At 40.2% G+C, this 17,965-nt stretch overlaps 1 protein-coding gene across 3 annotated transcripts in view; it reads right to left on the minus strand.

Annotated features, from left to right (window-relative positions):
• LOC134213640 (alpha-tocopherol transfer protein) overlaps window positions 1–17,965 on the minus strand; it is a 133,449-nt gene extending 115,484 nt beyond the window's left edge. Inside the window, exon 1 of one of the 3 annotated variants that reach the window (XM_062692885.1) lies at window positions 17,445–17,965. The gene's annotated coding sequence lies outside the window, so the exon portion shown is untranslated. Of the gene's footprint in view, window positions 1–5,627; window positions 5,650–17,440 lie in introns of those variants that run through there. The other 2 variants (XM_062692884.1, XM_062692886.1) reach the window with 2 other exon arrangements.

A 17,965-nucleotide genomic window follows, 5' to 3' on the forward strand; every position in this document is an offset into this window, starting at 1 on the left:
GAAGGACGCCCGCATAATCATGGACCATACGTAGACCGCATATGATATAAATGAAGAGAATAAGTGTTATTGTAGCGATGGTCTCACTAATAGTAGTTAACTATAAATGGACAGTCTTATATACTGTTTCAACAGTAGCTCAGATGGTAAACGGCCAAACGACCATATGAGTAATGGGCGGTTAAGTATAATTAACATTTAAATCCGCTCGTTTTTTCGAACAAAATTTTCGATGTACCATTAGAGTGATTCAAATTTTGACTTTTTTGCTCCCCTATGCTTAAACGATGGTATTTGCCATTTTAATAATCGTCCTAATTTTTTAGTTAATTTGGATGTAATTTGACTGAGCACAAGCAGTTTGAAGCTTGTATGAAAATTACTATGAAAACAGTAACTTTTGTAAAAAACCGTCCCCCATCATTGCCCGTTAAGCTCTAAAAATGTATGAATACGTTAGGAACATGGGAAATTTAACAAGGAAAAATATCGTCGTTGTTGCTAAACGATTTGATGCTGGCAACAAAAGTTATTAGGGAAATACTGGATTGTGGTAAATTCAATTTAACACGTAAAAGAATAACATCAATATCAATAATGAGCGTTTCTGTTTTCTTTATAATTTTGCTCACAAAAGTCAGATTGCTTCGCAACAACAACTAACTTTCAGCTTAGGATATGTTATATGATGGCGATGCGTTAAATATATTCAAATAGATTCTGGGCTGTTTCACAAAACGATCCTTTACATAAGTGGCAACTCTCATAGTAATTTTCATATAACCTTCAAACGGCACGCGCACAATCAAATTACATCCAAATCAGCTAAAAATTTGGGAGGACTATTAAAATAGCAAAAACAATCGTTTAAGTACAGGGGAGCGAAAAAGTCAAAATTTGAATCACTCTAATGTACCATACAGCAGTTGGGAGATGTACAATTGAAGAACTATATAATTACACATCGACAGCATGTTATGTATTAACAGTAAGTGTTTTTGTAGGGTTGGTATGGTGAATCAAGCTTAAAATTGTATGCTAACAATGAAGTGAATAGTGACAATATAACTTATAACGCATATGTAATTTTGACTGCATGGTATGTCGTTTTTCATTATGCGGGCGTATTCTACGTCAAAACGAATTTGAACCTATTGGAACGGTTGAAACATAAAAAATGAAAAGCGATCAAATCAGTTTTTTTTGCTTCGGAAAATTATTAATCCCCCAAAATTCTGGATTGCTCCAAAGTAACATAATCACGGATATGAACCAACATTCGCAGTATTTTCCGTTTGTTTTATATTTGAACATCTATTTTTGTTATCTACCATATGAGTTTCCTCAATTTTCACTAGGTCTAGGAACCTTTTCGAACTTGTGGGTGTTTAAGCAAGGTTGTTAATAAAAATTTAGGAAAATCCAGAGAGTAAATGGGGTTAAATCAAATCATGAAAACAGTATTCAGTCGAGATGTGAAGGAAATTAACAGGTCCGTACGGAAATTGATATAAAGTGCGGCACTTTAATCATCAACTGAAGAGCCAATCACGAATATTATTCGGCTCAAAGTTATAATGATCTCATAAAATTGAAATACGTTTAATCTCAGTGTACTTCTCGAGAGTTTTTTCGAAGCATAATTTAAATGTGGTTTTAATATATTTTGATTGAACGTGTAACTGAGCATACAGTGTCACTTCACTCACACAAACAAAAATAGTACCACCTCGGCTCACCGCAGCGCTGCTAACAGTGTCGCCCGATTTCAGGCTGTGTTGCCAGTCTTCTTGATAATGTGGTCTTCGATTATCCGCAATAAGCAACAAGTTGCATTCGACGGGGAATGCGGTCCCATTGTTTGCCATTGAAATTGGCCCGATCGGACATTGCATTTCGAAGTTATTGAAAAATCAAACTGATTTTTTTTACAAAGATGGTGGCAATGCATTTTTATCAATGCAAAAACATGAAAAAAAGGTAAAACAAATGTGATCTATTCTCATAAAGAGCATTTTTGACCTTTCTAATAAGATTTTTTAAATATTTTTATATTGTACGAGAAATGCATCATCACTACTAGGTGGATTAATCTGGGTTTTTTGGTTTTGTTTTTATTTGGTAAGTGCGAATTAATTTAGTGCAATATCTTCCCTATGTTACGGACCACAACTTAGTGTCCATTCATTATTTATGACAAAATAAGCGAAGTCTATTTAGGCAATTTTCGGGTTGGAAATTGTCTCGACTTCCCTGGGCATAAAAGTATCATCGTGTTAGCCTCATGATATACGAATGCAAAAATGGTAACTTGGCTTAGAAACCTCGCAGTTAATAACTGTAGAAGTGCTCAATGAACACTAAGCTGCGAGGCGGCTCTGTCCCAGTGTGGGGATGTAATGCCAATAAGAAGAAGAAGAAGAAGCGAAGTAATAGCATGAAAAAAGTTTATAAAAATATGACACACCAAAAACGACAAAAAAATAGTTATATAACTTCAAATCAACAATTATAAATTTTGACAACTCATGAGAATAATTTATATGGCAATTGCAGTAAATTAGGATTAACTAGGTCCGAACTCATTGACAGACAAAGGAAAAAAATGCGGTAAATTGAAAACTTAAATAAAATCATTAACGTTAATTGCTAAAATACAACTTTTCAAACCAGCATCACGGCCAAACTTAAGCTTGATGTACTGCTCGTAGTTGCTAATCCATTATGACCAGATCAGCTCTTCTTAAACAGCACTCATCTTTAGTGTACAAGAAGGCCTCAATGAGAATTTGATTTGCAAAGAGATTAAGCTATTCTATTGGGGGTCATTCAATAATGATGTCACAGCTTTAAGGGGGGAGGGGTCTAAGATTTTTTGACAGTATATATACTAGGTATACAAAAAAGCGTTACAGAGGGGGAGGTGGGGTCCAGTAAATTCAAAAAGTAGTGGACGTCATATTTGAATCGCCCCTTGACGAATTTATCTACACTGGAATGCTAGAGCGCCAGGGATCGAACTCTTGATCTCCTGAGGCCTGCAGCACGGCCTAACCAACAAACTGTCCTTTGGACTGCCAATCGAAGTAATCGGCTACCAATTTAAACCAATCAGTAAGTGGTACGTTTATGACTGAAAATCGTTATGATTTTTAATGGCTAACGCATCCACTCCTTGGCCATGACAGATTTCCATCCCATCGAAAAGTTTGTAAGTAAGCGGAGTAATTCCGAATTATTCAAGTCTTAAAAGTCAAGTCTTAAAAGTATCTAAATCACGTTCCGAAATATTTCAAGTAGAATTATTTAATAAATCCCATCAAGCACTCTCAAAAAAACGTTTCTCAGAAGCTGCTTTCAGAGTTATTCATCAAATTTCCCTTAAAGACAACTACAGGGAGTTTTCGGCAAAATGAAGAAAATAGATGATGGAATTCAATCCTCCTATACACTAAATACACCAATAATCGCACATTTTTTATTGAATGAAGATCAAACTAAACAAGCTAAAAATATATACTTTTTTAGAATTTAAACGATTATTATGTTTAACGAAAAAGTTTATTGACTTTGGCCATGCTATCTGTCTATGCCATGTCTATCTAGGGCCATGCTATTTGTTTTTAAAATTACGTTTTCCATTAAGGCTATAATAAGAACAATATGTTCGGTATAAGGCACAGTAACATTGTGCCATATTATTCCGAAATATTAAAACATATGGCTTACCTTTATATCATGTTAACAGCAACATGACTTGATTATGAGGCAATTTGTCTTAGAGCATCGTAAGCTCATGAACGATTCTGCTTCAGCCCACTATAAAAACTACCAATTGACTTTCTCACTTGTGCCTTACACCAATCAATGATAAAAAAAATACTCCGCCAAGTGCAATGAATCTCCGCTCGTAGAAAACTGTTGAAATGCGCACTCACTATTTCCTTTACATAACAGCTGGGCGTCGTCACTATTACTCTGGTCAGTAAGATTCTGATGCAATAGATGATTAGATTAAAACTAACCATGACTCATTACTATTCGGAACTGGGAACAAAAAAGGAAGATGTCTAATCACCACAACTATCTGCATTTCGTAGACTGCTCGGTGCGGTACGGAGGGATTATCTATCCATCAATCAGCATGGAGAGGAAGATGACTTTGAACCCAATGAACCCATGCTGTTTATATATACATACACCCCCTTCCGGAGACGCTGAGACAGATCAGTGCAGTGCTAAATGTGGTTGTGTCTCGAGAAGTGCGAATCGATTTCCACACATTTGCATATCAAATAATGAAGTTGAAGGTAGTTAGTCTATTTGATATATTATAAAAGCTTGTTAATTTGTCGCAACGAATAATTCGGTATTTCAAAATTATTGTATCTTGCACCTAAAAAATGAATTCAATATGCTACCATTGCATCAGACGAACGAACATTACGGTAGTTCATGAACCGCATTATTCGGGGGATCATTACATACCAATTGGCAGAGAACAGTTGTATCGAGCAAGCATGAGTTCGCAGATGTTGTGCGAGAGGATTTGCGAAGCACGTGGTCCGTGAACCAGATAATGTTGAATCATTTGCGTTTGTGACTCAACCCCATGTTCCTAAACTATTTTATAGTGCATGATTTCTAGGATTCAGATCCATGAGAATTCAATTGAATGGGTAACTACTTTCAATTTAAATGCAATTCTACATATTGCCTATCACAGAACATATGCGGGCCAATGAACCATGACGAATGGTTCTCTCGCGCCACAGTTCGCATGTCCCGGCGACGACGCGATACAACACCAGCAATAGGATGTAGATGTATGAGAAGAGAAGAACGGTAGAAGTATTCCATCGGAGATAAAACGATATGTAATTTTGAATTCGCAGGAAAACAAGTATCGACTCGCTTAATTTTTAGCAAAATCGTAAATTGCTGTATGATTAATTTGAGCAACAGGAACTTTTTGAATTGAAATTTATTTCAGTGGCCTGTTTTCACATGTCATTAAGATCCCATTCAATTCCACTACTTGATTGTATGCAATGATTCATACGTTTCCAACCTCAATTTGAATCGAGAGCCCAAAGCAAAGATTGTATCGAAGCGTCACCACAAGCTTTACTTACTCTTGTTCTTGGATCGATGTAGGTTGGCCTTACTTTTGAGGTTGAAAAACGTATCTATAAAGTAACAATAAGTTGTGAAGTTAAACGGAATCGAACTAAGTCGTCTTATGACAATGGAAGGCAAAAATAATTTTCTTTTCAATTCCAAGATGTCAGGATTTCTTCAGATCTATCAACAAGTATTCTAGTTCTGTTCGGATGAAATCCTTACAAGCTTTCTAGAGCTCTTGTTGATGGTCAGAACTCATGGAAATCTTTAAATCTTAAAATTCATTCCACGAAAGTTTCTACGAACGTTTCCACGAACTTTCAGAAATTAAAGGGGTCCTAGCAATCTTTCATATCTTCCTTATTACTCTACGGGCAGGAAATGAACACATGGCTCAATTTCAAAATAACATATGAAGGTATGTCAATTGTTAAATAATCGTTTCAAAATTTAGATCAACTACCGTCGTTTTGATTTCGTCAGATTCGCAATAGATTACTTACGTTAAGTCTAAAAACTACACACAACAAATCACCGAGAGCAATATTACAAACAGAAACACTAATAATACAACCGAAACATCAACTCTGACTAACTGGATGAAAAGTTAAAACACGACTCAACGGGTACATTTAAAGCTCGCACAGAAGTCATAGAGCGTGCCGATTGTAACTACTTCTCACCCCAAGAGTAACTGTTCAACGGATAATTCAAACGCAATTTCGCGCATTCAGCAGAGATCCCCAGATATGGACGCAAACTATCCATACTCTTCCCGTAAGTTAGCCGGTGCGTCAGTCAAATTAAACAAAAACCGTTGCCACTATTTATCCATCGTTCTCCACCCTCACCGAATAGCGCCCCGTAGTCAATCAGCACGCGCTAAACACACAACAATCAATCCGATGCATAGCGGAGCCCCTAACAAATACGTGTGGTAGGTAATTGGTTTGCTGACTCCATCAATGATGGGTTAACCGACGATACACCCCCCTTGCGCAGATATACTCGACGGTTGGTTGCTGTCGGGGCGCGAACGTCTAATTTGTGTGCTCTGCGAGATTGCACATTGTGGGAATCCCTCTTCCCAGGAATGACACTTTCTGGAGGCATCGTCATCGTTAGCAGCTATTGTTACCTACTTGTACAAACCCACAATTGTAGGTAATGAAACACAGTTCGCACATGTGGGTTGACAGTTGAATCTACATAGTAATAACATGGTGTTACAATACATGGCGACAATGGCAGGTTTTGCTGATAGGAGGTTTGAATACGCTTAAATTTGGTCTAAGCAACTTGTGTCCATTTTGTTGAAGGACAGGACTAGTTCCGGTCGAAATTTAGACTCACATTAAGGTGAAGCGTTGTGACACTCAAATTGCAATTTGAGTGTCACAACGCTTCACCTTAAACATAGGTACATGAACAAGAAAAAAATATTTTTTCCGGGAAATTTAATGTCAGGACATCTTTTCTTTCATAAATCCGTAACACAGTGTAATAAGTTGACGCATCGCGGCGGCGTATGACTTGCAGCAGTGTAGCGAGATGGAAATTGAACGTTCATTCTACGGTTTGGGTGCATCTTGAGAGTTATCACGCAATTGTTCGCGGTGAGGAAAGAACGCGCGAAGTATTTAACAACATGCAATCCGGGACTGTGGAAAGATTATTTGCTTACCCTCCAACAACCTTAGAGCGGTGAATTTTAGTGCCTCATTCTAGGGTAGTTATGGCAGTCGAAGTTCATGAGAAGTAGTTAGAAGCGGTCTTCTCGGCGATAATGATGCCACTCATTGTTACGATAATTGGTGGAGTATGGATTAGGTAATTTTCATATTTTGAAGTTTTTAAACTATTTGGAACTTCTCATAACAGTAGCTCAAACGTATTTCAGCAAAGGTTTCAAATTTTCTAATACCTAATTTTCAGAACGAATTGTTTGAATTTGTAAACTAAACATTGATTTGTCGAATTTGATAGCACACACATAAAAATCGCAATCCTTTAGCTTTTTCTGACCTATCTTGATGAGTTCGAGCTCGACTTCATATCATCTTTGTCAGCTGCTCTATTGCTCCTGAGCCTGGATGGTGTCCACGACTTCTCTCAATATGGAGGCTAGTTGGTTCTCATCGTCCGCTGAACTGTTTTTTCATGTCTTCCGCCGTCTTGCTTGACCCTCACTGCCTGTGCTCTCAGCACCATTCCTCGAAGTGCTGTTCCCATTTTCGATTACCTTACGTAGCTGACGTAGCTTGAAAAAGTAAGGAATGGAATCATTTCGACTCAACGGGCTTACTGAGATATTTATCAGGGGAAGGTTATACCAATCATGAATCTGTTGATCTCAAAGAACTAATGTTCTAAGCTCCAGTACGTTTTGGAGTACCGAGAAAGTTCAACGTGCATTCAAAGCTTGAATCAAATTTGCTTTTTTTTAATAAAAAGCAATTATGCTGTTGCAGCTTGCACTCCAACGCTTTTATCTGAGCCACACCGATGGTGGATACCCGCGTAATCTATAGTAGGGATCTGAAACAGGCCGTACTGACCCTCTGGGCTCTAGTCATGGAGGCGAAGTCGGAGCACAAAATCCGCATTCTTACTTGGCGGAGTTGGCGGTTATCTAGGCGGCAAAGGCCAAGGAGGAGGCCAAACGGAGATTTGTCTCCTTACTGAGGGGAAGCGGCTGGCAGAGAGCCAGACGCCGCAAAGAGTGCGGCAAATGGAGCGGAGCAGGTGCTAAGAAGGGTAGAGCCCGTGAGAAAGAGCGTGCGCCTTCCAATGGCAGTGGTAGGCGAAAAGACAGAGGTGAGGCGATTATCGTCAAGACGGACTATAAAAGCTACGCAGACGTCTTGAAGACTATGAGATGCAACGAAAAGCTCTCTAGTCTAGGAGTAGATGTCAACTGCATTCGTCGAACGCGGAAAGGCAGGATGTTTCTCGTCTTGAAGCGGGAGGGATGCTACTCAGAAGAGTTCTGAGTATAAAAAATTGATAGAGGAAGTTCTGGGAAATAGTGTTCAAGTTAGAGTCCTATGCCCAGTTTTGAACATCCAGTGCAAGTGCTTGGATGAGATAACCGAGGCCGGAGACCTGGTAGACGCACTGAGAGATTAGCGCAATGTCGAGATCCAGGAATCCGCGATTCGGTTACGCAAGGGCTATGCGGGAATGCAGGATGCTTTATTCCAAGTACCTCTGGCTGAGGTCAAGAAGGTGCTGAATAAGGCAACACTGAAAGTGGGCTGGTCGGTGTGCTCGTTAAGCACAAGCCTTGGCCACGGTCATAAGACCGCAGTAAGCTATGCCGTAGTGGAGCTAAAAACCACCAAACTCGCACCTGTCAGGCTGCACCAAGATGTCTGATCTGTCCCCGGGGGCACAGACAACAGGCATCTTACCGGTGCTCAGGCACTAGAAAGGTCCAGACATGCAAGTGACACAGCTAAACTTAAACCACTACAAGGCAGCTCAACTTCTGCTACAACAACATTTTTCTTTTGTCTTGGGGGGGGGGGGGGGGTATGCCCAAAACCACCCCCGTAGCTACGCCACTGACGCCAGGTATGTGAGCGAAGCTCTGAACTACAAGATAATGATAACGAGAGAGCCTACTTTGAGCTGTGCAGGATGACAAATGGCCCGCTACACCGTACGAGTCAGTCGACGTGGTACCGCTAGTGGAGGAGCTTATCGTAGCTGCAAAAATACTTAAGCTCAATAAGGTACCAGGTCCGGATGTTATTCCACACCTGGTCCTTAAACACGCCATTCTTCACTTGTCATAAGACGAGTTTGTACAATCCCATTTAATTCCACTTAGAAGTTGAGTCAAGTACGAGACACTGAAGACGACCTTACTGTTGAGGTCGAAATACGTATCTGTCAAGGTACAATTAAGTGGTGGAATTAAATGGGATTGTACAAACTCGTCTTATGACAAGTGAAGACATTCTACTAAAAAGCCCAAAATAATTTTCTTAACACGCCATTCTTGCTGATCCAGCTATGTTTAGGAGCTACCTCCAACGATGCCTGGATGAAAAAAATTTCCCAGACCGTTGGAAACGGACGGATCCAAGGCGATCGCATCAGTGAAGGTAGTAGCGACTTCTGGTGACGCCAGTGAAGCAGGCTATTGTCTGCATGCAGCAGCAAGCGCAGGAGCAAAGCAGCTAAGTAGCAAACAGTTTTTATTGTTTTTCTGCCTATTGTAATTGGGTTGGCACCTCTCTGATACAGAGTAGGTCAACAAAAAAGTCTCTCTCTCGGGGTGATAATGGAGATGGAGACTTCAGAAGGCAGTAGGCCTCAAAAAGATAATGTTTGCACACGGTTCTACCGGGCATCTTCTCCTGGGCCTTGGGTTGTTGACTTTCGGTAGAAAGCGAAAAGCCTAGATTTTCTCGGCATTAAACAAGATTTGACGCGTCGTTTTTCGAAGCTTGATTTTAACCAGATCAACAGGTACAAACTACGCATAACCGCACCCACATACCAAAGACAGGACATACAATGTGGAGTATTTGGTTTATGTTCCCTCGCATGATGTCGAAATAGAAGGTGTGATCAACGCAGCGAGCCTGACTTGCAAGGATGTACTTGCAGGAAAAGGCCGCCTCAAGAATACGATGGAATCTACCGTGGACATTCTGGACATGTGGACTGCAAGGAGTTGCATTCAGCAGCCATGGTAGATGGCAAAAAAGTATATTCCAAGTCAGGTTCCCTTCGGGTCGGGTGACATTCGCCGGTTCGATGCTCCTAAAATATGTGGATATTGAGAACATGCTATTTCCGGTGCGTCTTTTTGTGCAAGGGTATTTAATTGTACCAACTGCAAATAACTTGGTCACACTGCTGAGTTTTGTGACAACAAACCACGTTGTGGCAAATGTTCTGAAAGGCATCGGGATGAGTTCTGCCAGCAACAAGCAACAAAATGTGCATTGAATCCTCCCCATGGTTTGCAAGAATTCCCGGTGTACAAAAAGCGCACTCAAAAAGTCTTATGCGGAAATGGTTAAATCGCAAGATACATCCGCCACTGGCACCGCAACGACTGCTTTTTCAGCTGCCGTTCAAGTTAATGACTATTATGGTTCAATTTCCATTGATGAATCGGACTCTGACGTAACCGATATGGATGATTCTTCGGAGGTACACGTGCCCGAAAAGAGGAAGCAACCGTCTTCTCCGGGATCGCGCCGTAAGAAAACAAAAGTCATCCATAAAGGCTTGGCAAAATCTGAAGGTAATGGGGGATTAATTAAAATCCCGAAGCAACCTGTCTTTTCTGCTCCTTTGGACCCAGGCTGCAGCAAGACATTCCCGCCATTGCCCAAAACCGATGTTTCAAAGAAACATCCGGCTAGGATTATCAATGAAAAGAAAACAACTACTCGCACTTCCAAAAAAAATAGCCTTTACGTATACTTTGTATACGAGAAAGGCAAAAAGCGTCCAAGCGAGGATTGATATCCTTCAAGGACCTTGTGAAACGTTTTTTGAATTTATTCAACATTCCGAATTCATTGAGGCCAATCATTGACCTCTTTATTCCAACAGTAGAAAGTTATCTGAAGCAATTGATTGCAGAAATTGTATCTTTTGATGGATAATACGGCCATACAAGATACAATCACTATGCTGCAGTGGAACTGTCATAGTCTAAAAAATAAATTGGGCGTGTTCAAGTTATGATTCGCAATTTCGATTGTGATGTGTTTGGTCTCTTCTCAATTTCCACGATTTTAACATTATTCGCCAAGATCGGGCTGACCACTATGATGGCGTTCTTTTGGGGATCAAAAAATGCTACTCCTTCTACAGAATTCCCATTCCGGTTGTTAATGGCTTAGAAATCGTCGATTGCCAAATATATGTAAAGAATAAAGACCTTTGCATAGCTTCAGTTATATTCCCCCAAACGCATCTCTTAACCTTCTGTCTGTGCTCAAAAAAACTTACGTTGTCTGTGCTCTGGGGTCAAATTGACCCCAAATTGAAATTGCTATAACTTTTTTAATGCTTGGCCAATTTTGGATTTTTGGGGCTGTTTCGAAAGATAATTTAATCATCTTTCAGGTCGTTACAAAAGATTAACTATTGGTGGGCGGGTACATTGTGGGGAGGGGTTTTAGTGAACAAGGATATTAAACCAGTGATTTTTTATGATTATTTTACTTATATCCGAAAATCCTACCCATTTTGAACTGCACCTTTTTTAAAAAGGTTATGCAGGAAGGCATGTGCTCTGGCATGAGGCGTTGATAAGTTTAGAACTCGGCCGCCAGGTGGAGGTATATTTGAATTCATTATTTTGGACTACTTAAGATATTCCGAAATATAGAATTCTCCGCAGTGTAAATATTCTTATCGCACAAATTCAAAAATTGGAAGACGTACTCATTATATTGAGCACTGCTTTGTAGTGCTAGACATCCTGAACAATGTTGCCGAATACAACTTGAGTGTAGATATGAGGGATCTCAAGCTAAAGCAATATTTCATATATGCAAGAATATTGCAAGTCCGCTAGCGCCGCCTATTTGTAAATTTCCTAATTATTCATTTCGTCACATGACAGTCCATTCCCACCAGACGAACTTTATTAAAGACGTCATCTTTACAAATTTCAAATTTGTGCGATAAGAATATTTACAATGAGGAAAATTCCATATATCGGAATTACTTGAGTAGTCTAAAGTAATGTATTCAAATATACCGCCACCTAGCGACCAAGCTCTAAACTAATCAATGCCCCATATCAAAGCACACACCTTCCTGCATAACCTTTTTGAAAAGGTGCAGTTCAAAATGGGTAGCATTTTCAGATATAAGTGAAATAAGCATGAACAATCACTATTTTTGTACCCTTTTTACGAAAACCCCTCCTCGCGATGTACCCGCCCACCTATAGTCAATCTTTGGTAACGACCTGAAAGATGATTAAATTATCTTTCGAAACAGCCCCAAAAATCCGAAATTGGCCAAGCATTAAAAAAGTTATAGCAATTTCAATTTGGGGTCAATTTGACCCCAGAGCACAGACAACGTAAGTTTTTTGAAAAAAGTACACTGTTGCGCATATTTTCAAGATTTTTTAGGTGAATTTGCACCTAGGAGACAGATCTCGGCGAGTTTTACCAAACTACCAAAAATTAGGAGAATCGGTTGAAAATTAAAAAAATGGCAGCCATTCAAAGTGGCCTGGGGTCATATTGACCCCAGAGCACAGACAAAAGGTTAATCGTCGACAGCTTTGGAGCGCAGTCTCCCTTCTATCATCTCCAGTATTGATATTGGGTGATATGAACGCACATGGTATTGGATGGGGCGAAACGTATGACGATTACAGAGCGCCTATTTTCTATGATTTGTGTGACGATTTCAATTTGAATGTTTTAAACACTGGTGAAGTAACTCGAACAGGACCAAATGGTCAAAAAAGACGTATTGATCTGTTTTTATACTCAAATTCACTATCATTAGATTGCACGTGGAAGGTAATCCAAGATCCCCATGGTAGTGACCATATGCCGATAGTTACTACAAATAAAAGTAGCTATCAACAATCTGAGCCAGTTATTGTTCTTTTCGACCTCACGAAGAACAAGTGATTGGACATAAGTGCTGGAACTTTCTATGTCTCTTCTTTCATCGAATAACTCTGCTCCGGGTTACGATAACATCAAATTCAATCTTCTTAAAAACCTCCCAGATATCGCAAAAAGACGATTACTTGACCTGTACAACTGTTTCATGGAGTGCATTGTGTGCCTGAATGGCGACAGGTCAAAGTAATGGCTATTCAAAAGTCTGGGAAACCAGCGTCTAATCACAATTTATACCGACCGATTGCCATGCTATCATGCATGAGAAAATTATTGGAGAAAATGATCCTTTCCAGAATCGACCATTGGGTCGAAGAAAATGCATTGCTTTCAAATACTCAGTTTGGATTTCGAAAAGGGAAAGGAACAAACGATTATCTAGCGTTGCTTTCTTCAGATATACAACAACCTTTGCGCACAAGGAGCAATTGGCTTCAGTATTCATGGACATTAAGGGCGCTTTTGATTCAGTTTCCATAGAAGTACTGTCAGACAATCTGCACAGTAGTGGATTACCCGTTATTTTGAACAATTTCTTGCACAATTTGCTGTCAGAAAAACAAATGAACTTTACACTCGGCACTCTGACAACTTCCAGAACTAGCTACATGGGCCTTCCCCAAGGTTCATGTTTAAGTCCCTTGCTTTATAACTTCTATGTTGAAGATATTGACAATTGTTTGGAAGGACAATGCACGCTCAGACAACTTGCAGATGAAGCCCTGGTCTCTCTAAGAGGTCCATATGCAGATGTCTTGCAAGGACCATTGCAAAGTACCTTAGATAATCTGACTGTTTGGGCCAGACATTTGGGGATCGAGTTTTCACCGCAAAAAACTCAGTTGGTTGTGTTTACTAGGAAGCGGTACCCTGCTCAACTGAAACTAAAGCTGTTGAATGATGACATCAACCAAACTTTATCTTCTAAATACCTTGGGGTCGTGTTTGATTCCAAATGTACCTGGGAACTCCATTCTGAATATTTGATAGAGAAATGCCGCAAAAGGATTCATTTTCTACGTTCTATCTCCGGAACATGGTGGGGTGTTCACCCGGAAGACCTCATCAAACTCTATAGAACAACTATTCTCTCTGTTTTAGAGTATGGCTCCTTCTGCTTCCTCTCAGCAGCTGATTGCCACCTAATCAAATTGGAACGAATTCAGTATCGTTGTTTGCGTATTGCCCTTGGCTGCATGCATTCAACGCATAACATGAGCCTGGAGGTGCTTGCTGGAGTCACTCCTTTAAAGCACCGTTACTGGGAGCTCTCACTTAGAATACTCATCAAATGTGGAACAAGTAACACACTTGTCTTAGATAACTTCGATAAAATGCTTGAACTGTCTTGTCGTTCAAGATTCCTTAGAGTTTATCTCAACTACATATCAACAGATCTTTGTCTTCCGTGTTATAATCCACCTCGAATTCACTTCACCAACGACAGTTCCTCCATTGAATACGATCTGTCCATGAAACATGCTATTCAAGGAATACCAGATCATCTTCGACAAATATCTATTTCCTCCATTTTTTCTGAAAAATATGAACATGTCAATTGCAACAACAGATATTTCACTGATGGTTCTCGCATCAACGGATCCACTGGCTTCGGTGTTTTCAATGTAACTTCAACCACCTTCTGAAAACTTCAGGAACCGTGCTCGGTTTATGTTGCTGAGCTGGCAGCAATTAACTTCGCTTTGGGGACAATTTCAAATCAGCCCGTAGACCATTATTTCATCTTCTCGGATAGTCTTAGTTCTATCGAGGCACTCCGGTCGATGAAACCTGTTAAGCACGCATCTTACTTTCTTACAAACATAAGAGAGCAGATGCGTGTTTTGGTCGAAAGATCATTCAAGATTACCTTTGCTTGGGTCCCTTCTCACTGCTCAATCTACGGCAATGAGAAGGCAGACTCGCTTGCAAAGGTGGGCGCACAGGAAGGTGAGGTTTATGATAGACAATTCTCGAGCAACGAGTTTTTCCATTAGTCCGTCAGAGTACTCTTCAAAGTTGGCAAAGGAATTGGACACACAACGAACTTGGACGGTGCGTGGTTCAGAGGTGAGGACTTAAGTCGAGGCTTCATTCGCGTGATGTCGAGACTTATGTCCAATCACTATTCACTAATCGGGGTGCATATCGGGGTGGGTGGGGTGGTCGATTGTTTGACTGTGTTGGTAAGTAGCAAGGCAGCCATTCTGAATGACATGTCAAGAAGCCTTAAGACTTAGTTCGAAGTTCAATCTACGCGGCGGTATGGTGATATTATCATATAGCGCTAATTTAGGGAAGATATATAAGCAAATGAACAAAGTGAAAAATTGCCCCCCAGCAACGCGCTATGCCAACCTGGGACGGGACTTGCAAAGAGGAAAAATGTAACTTCAGCTGCTGTCACGAACTGTCAGGTGCAGCCAGCAGCTTTTTGTGTGAAAGTATTGGTATCCCAAATAAAATATTTCGCATGAATTTTGTTTTACGAAGACTTTTTCACTTAAACGAGTACCTATTCCAAATTATCCGTGTAGCTTATTAATAATCAATTATAAATCTGTGTTTTGTTCCCGGTATAAAAATCCTTATGAAAATGAATTTACTAATTCGTGAATTGGATACACTTTTGATTAATATTGCGTCTAAATTAGGCTGAATTCTTCCGAATGCATGCAATGTTTACTGTTGTCGGCTGTTAACAAAAAATGAATCCCACGTGTACGCTCAATTAAATGGTATTGGCAGTTTCCACCACTACAAATCCATGGTTAATGTTTTTTATTACACAATTACATCGAAATTTGAGTGTCACAACGCTTCACCTTAACAAACTAAGACTACCTTGGGATGTGTATCCGGCGTATAGTCCTAGAATTCCAAGAAACTTGCAATACCATCATCATTTAGTTGATTTAGAGACAGCGTACATTTCAGTTGAAAGAAATTGGCTATCAAATAGTGCGAATGGCGGAAGAAAGCAATATTCAATAGGACCGCATAGGAACCATAGGACTGCAAGAAAGACGATGAATACATTGACTATACGCGCTGGAAAAAGACCACAGGACCCGACAATCATAAAGATATTATATTCGATTTTCAACTCGAAACATCATAAAAGTATGTATGCAAATCTAATTAAATGAAAACTGAAGAAAACTAATATAAAACAATATTTTTGCCTTTCTCGTATACAAAGAATACGTAAAGGCTATATGTTCGCTCCAAGAACGAACTATGGCCCGGAGACCCATAGTTTTATATATTGATCGGCTCAGCTCGACGAATTGAAATGATGTCTGTGTGTATGTTTGTGCGCAAAACCCGCCAAAAAACTCACTCATTTTTTAGGCACTTATCCTATAAGTGCTCTCGACAACGGGCTTGGTAGTCATATGGCAACTGCTTCTGCCTCATACGCAGGAGGTCGTGGGTTCAAACCCAGGTCCGTTCCATTCTCCTACTTTGTATCTTTCTCTATATTTCTCATGTTTAGCAAGCGCTAGAACTGGAAATAAACTTCCATACCGTTTCCTTCATCTCACTGCTATACCTTCAAGCTGACTATTCTAGTAGTAACTGCTAGATTTGGAAATGAACGAAAAGGCTAGTTTCCTACATCCAATTAGAAATTCTATCAGTTGCTTTCTCCTATCTGTCACATTGGCAGCTTGTTAACCAAGATGAACCTCTGCCGAACCTAACCCAAAATTCCGATAAATTCCGTGTGAACTCGTGGCAAGTGCAGAGGTATATTCGGCTTGCAGTGGACGAGTGATATCATGTCCTCCCTTCCCTACAATTGACTTGCATTCTGACGTAGCAGGCGCCAGTATGACTTAAAAAATGAGATCACCAGTTCTTGTACATTGAAGATGAGTGCTAGTCCCAAGCAAACATCTGTTGGTTCCCTGTGCAAGAACAGCTGATCTGGTCATAATGGAGTAGCAACTACGGGCAGTCAATCAAGCTCAAGCTCAAGCTCACTTATCATATATGTGCAATCAACAAGTTGAATTAGACGCGGAATTCTTTCCCATTGTTTTCTATTGAAAATTGGCCTTATCGGACTATGGGCTCAAAAGTTATGACCAAAATACTAGTTTTATAACACACGAGAAAGGCTCTATCACCGCTAGGTGGATTAATCTAGGTTTTTTATTAGTATTTTATTTCTTATGTTACTCATTCTTTATTAAGTGAACGGTATAGTTTGAGTGTTAAAAAAAGCAAACATTTAAAAAAATATTTACTGAGGTCAGAAAGGTAGACGCTTTGGTTGCTTAAGTGCACCAAACGCGTCATAGGAAGTGAGGTCACCACACCAGTACTACCAGCTCTTATCGATTCCATTACTTCAGTCCATTTCGTTTCAAAGTCCACCACCAAGAACCGTCCGTATCGAACGAAATATTGTTATTCTAATCATCCTATTATCGCATAATCGAGGACACTTCGTTAACATTTTTACATAGCGTCAGCGTTCCAATTTCTTTATCACGCCTCTCACTTCAAACCTACTGGCCCATGCTTTCTTCGTTGGGTATATCCAAACACGAATTGAACTATTGCACCACTTATTCCACCATCGGCTTTCCATCAGACCATCATCATTACCATATGGGCATTGTAATGGATCGACCGCGGAACTATAATGAAAGGCTTTGTTTTTTTACGATATTTACCTACCGCGCCTAGAGGTGCTTAGTGTTGATGATTTGTGATTAAATTCAAATCTCCGGAGAACTTTTTTTCACTGCTTATTTCCGGCGTACCGATGCACGATTGGCAACAATCATCAAACTACGAAGACACGACCTGTCCGATCGGTGTTCAAAATTAATCTATAGGAACTTCAACCGTACCCGACAAGAACAAACCGGCCACCGCACCGGGCCGTATTAAGTACGAGGTTAAAAAGCGTGAAATTCTACCGGCGATGATATTCTGCAACCGAGGTGACTACTCTGACACTAAGCAGCGGCAGCGGATTGTTCTGTCTGCAGACCTAGGGGTATCAATGTTGCAGAAGTCCGACGGTTGGTTAGTCGGTTAACATTGGGTCCGATTTAACGGCTCATCTGCTATGGAACGCGATTTGCACCTTCTCGTCGATCGATATATAGGTGACTCAATTTTGCGCGCGCACTACACAATGGCTCCCTAATCCGGGTGGAAAGCTTCACCTTTCGAGACTAGTTCGCACGCAC

Source organism: Armigeres subalbatus, chromosome 2 (assembly GCF_024139115.2).
Source record: "Armigeres subalbatus isolate Guangzhou_Male chromosome 2, GZ_Asu_2, whole genome shotgun sequence".
In the NCBI taxonomy this organism is placed as follows: domain Eukaryota; kingdom Metazoa; phylum Arthropoda; class Insecta; order Diptera; family Culicidae; genus Armigeres; species Armigeres subalbatus.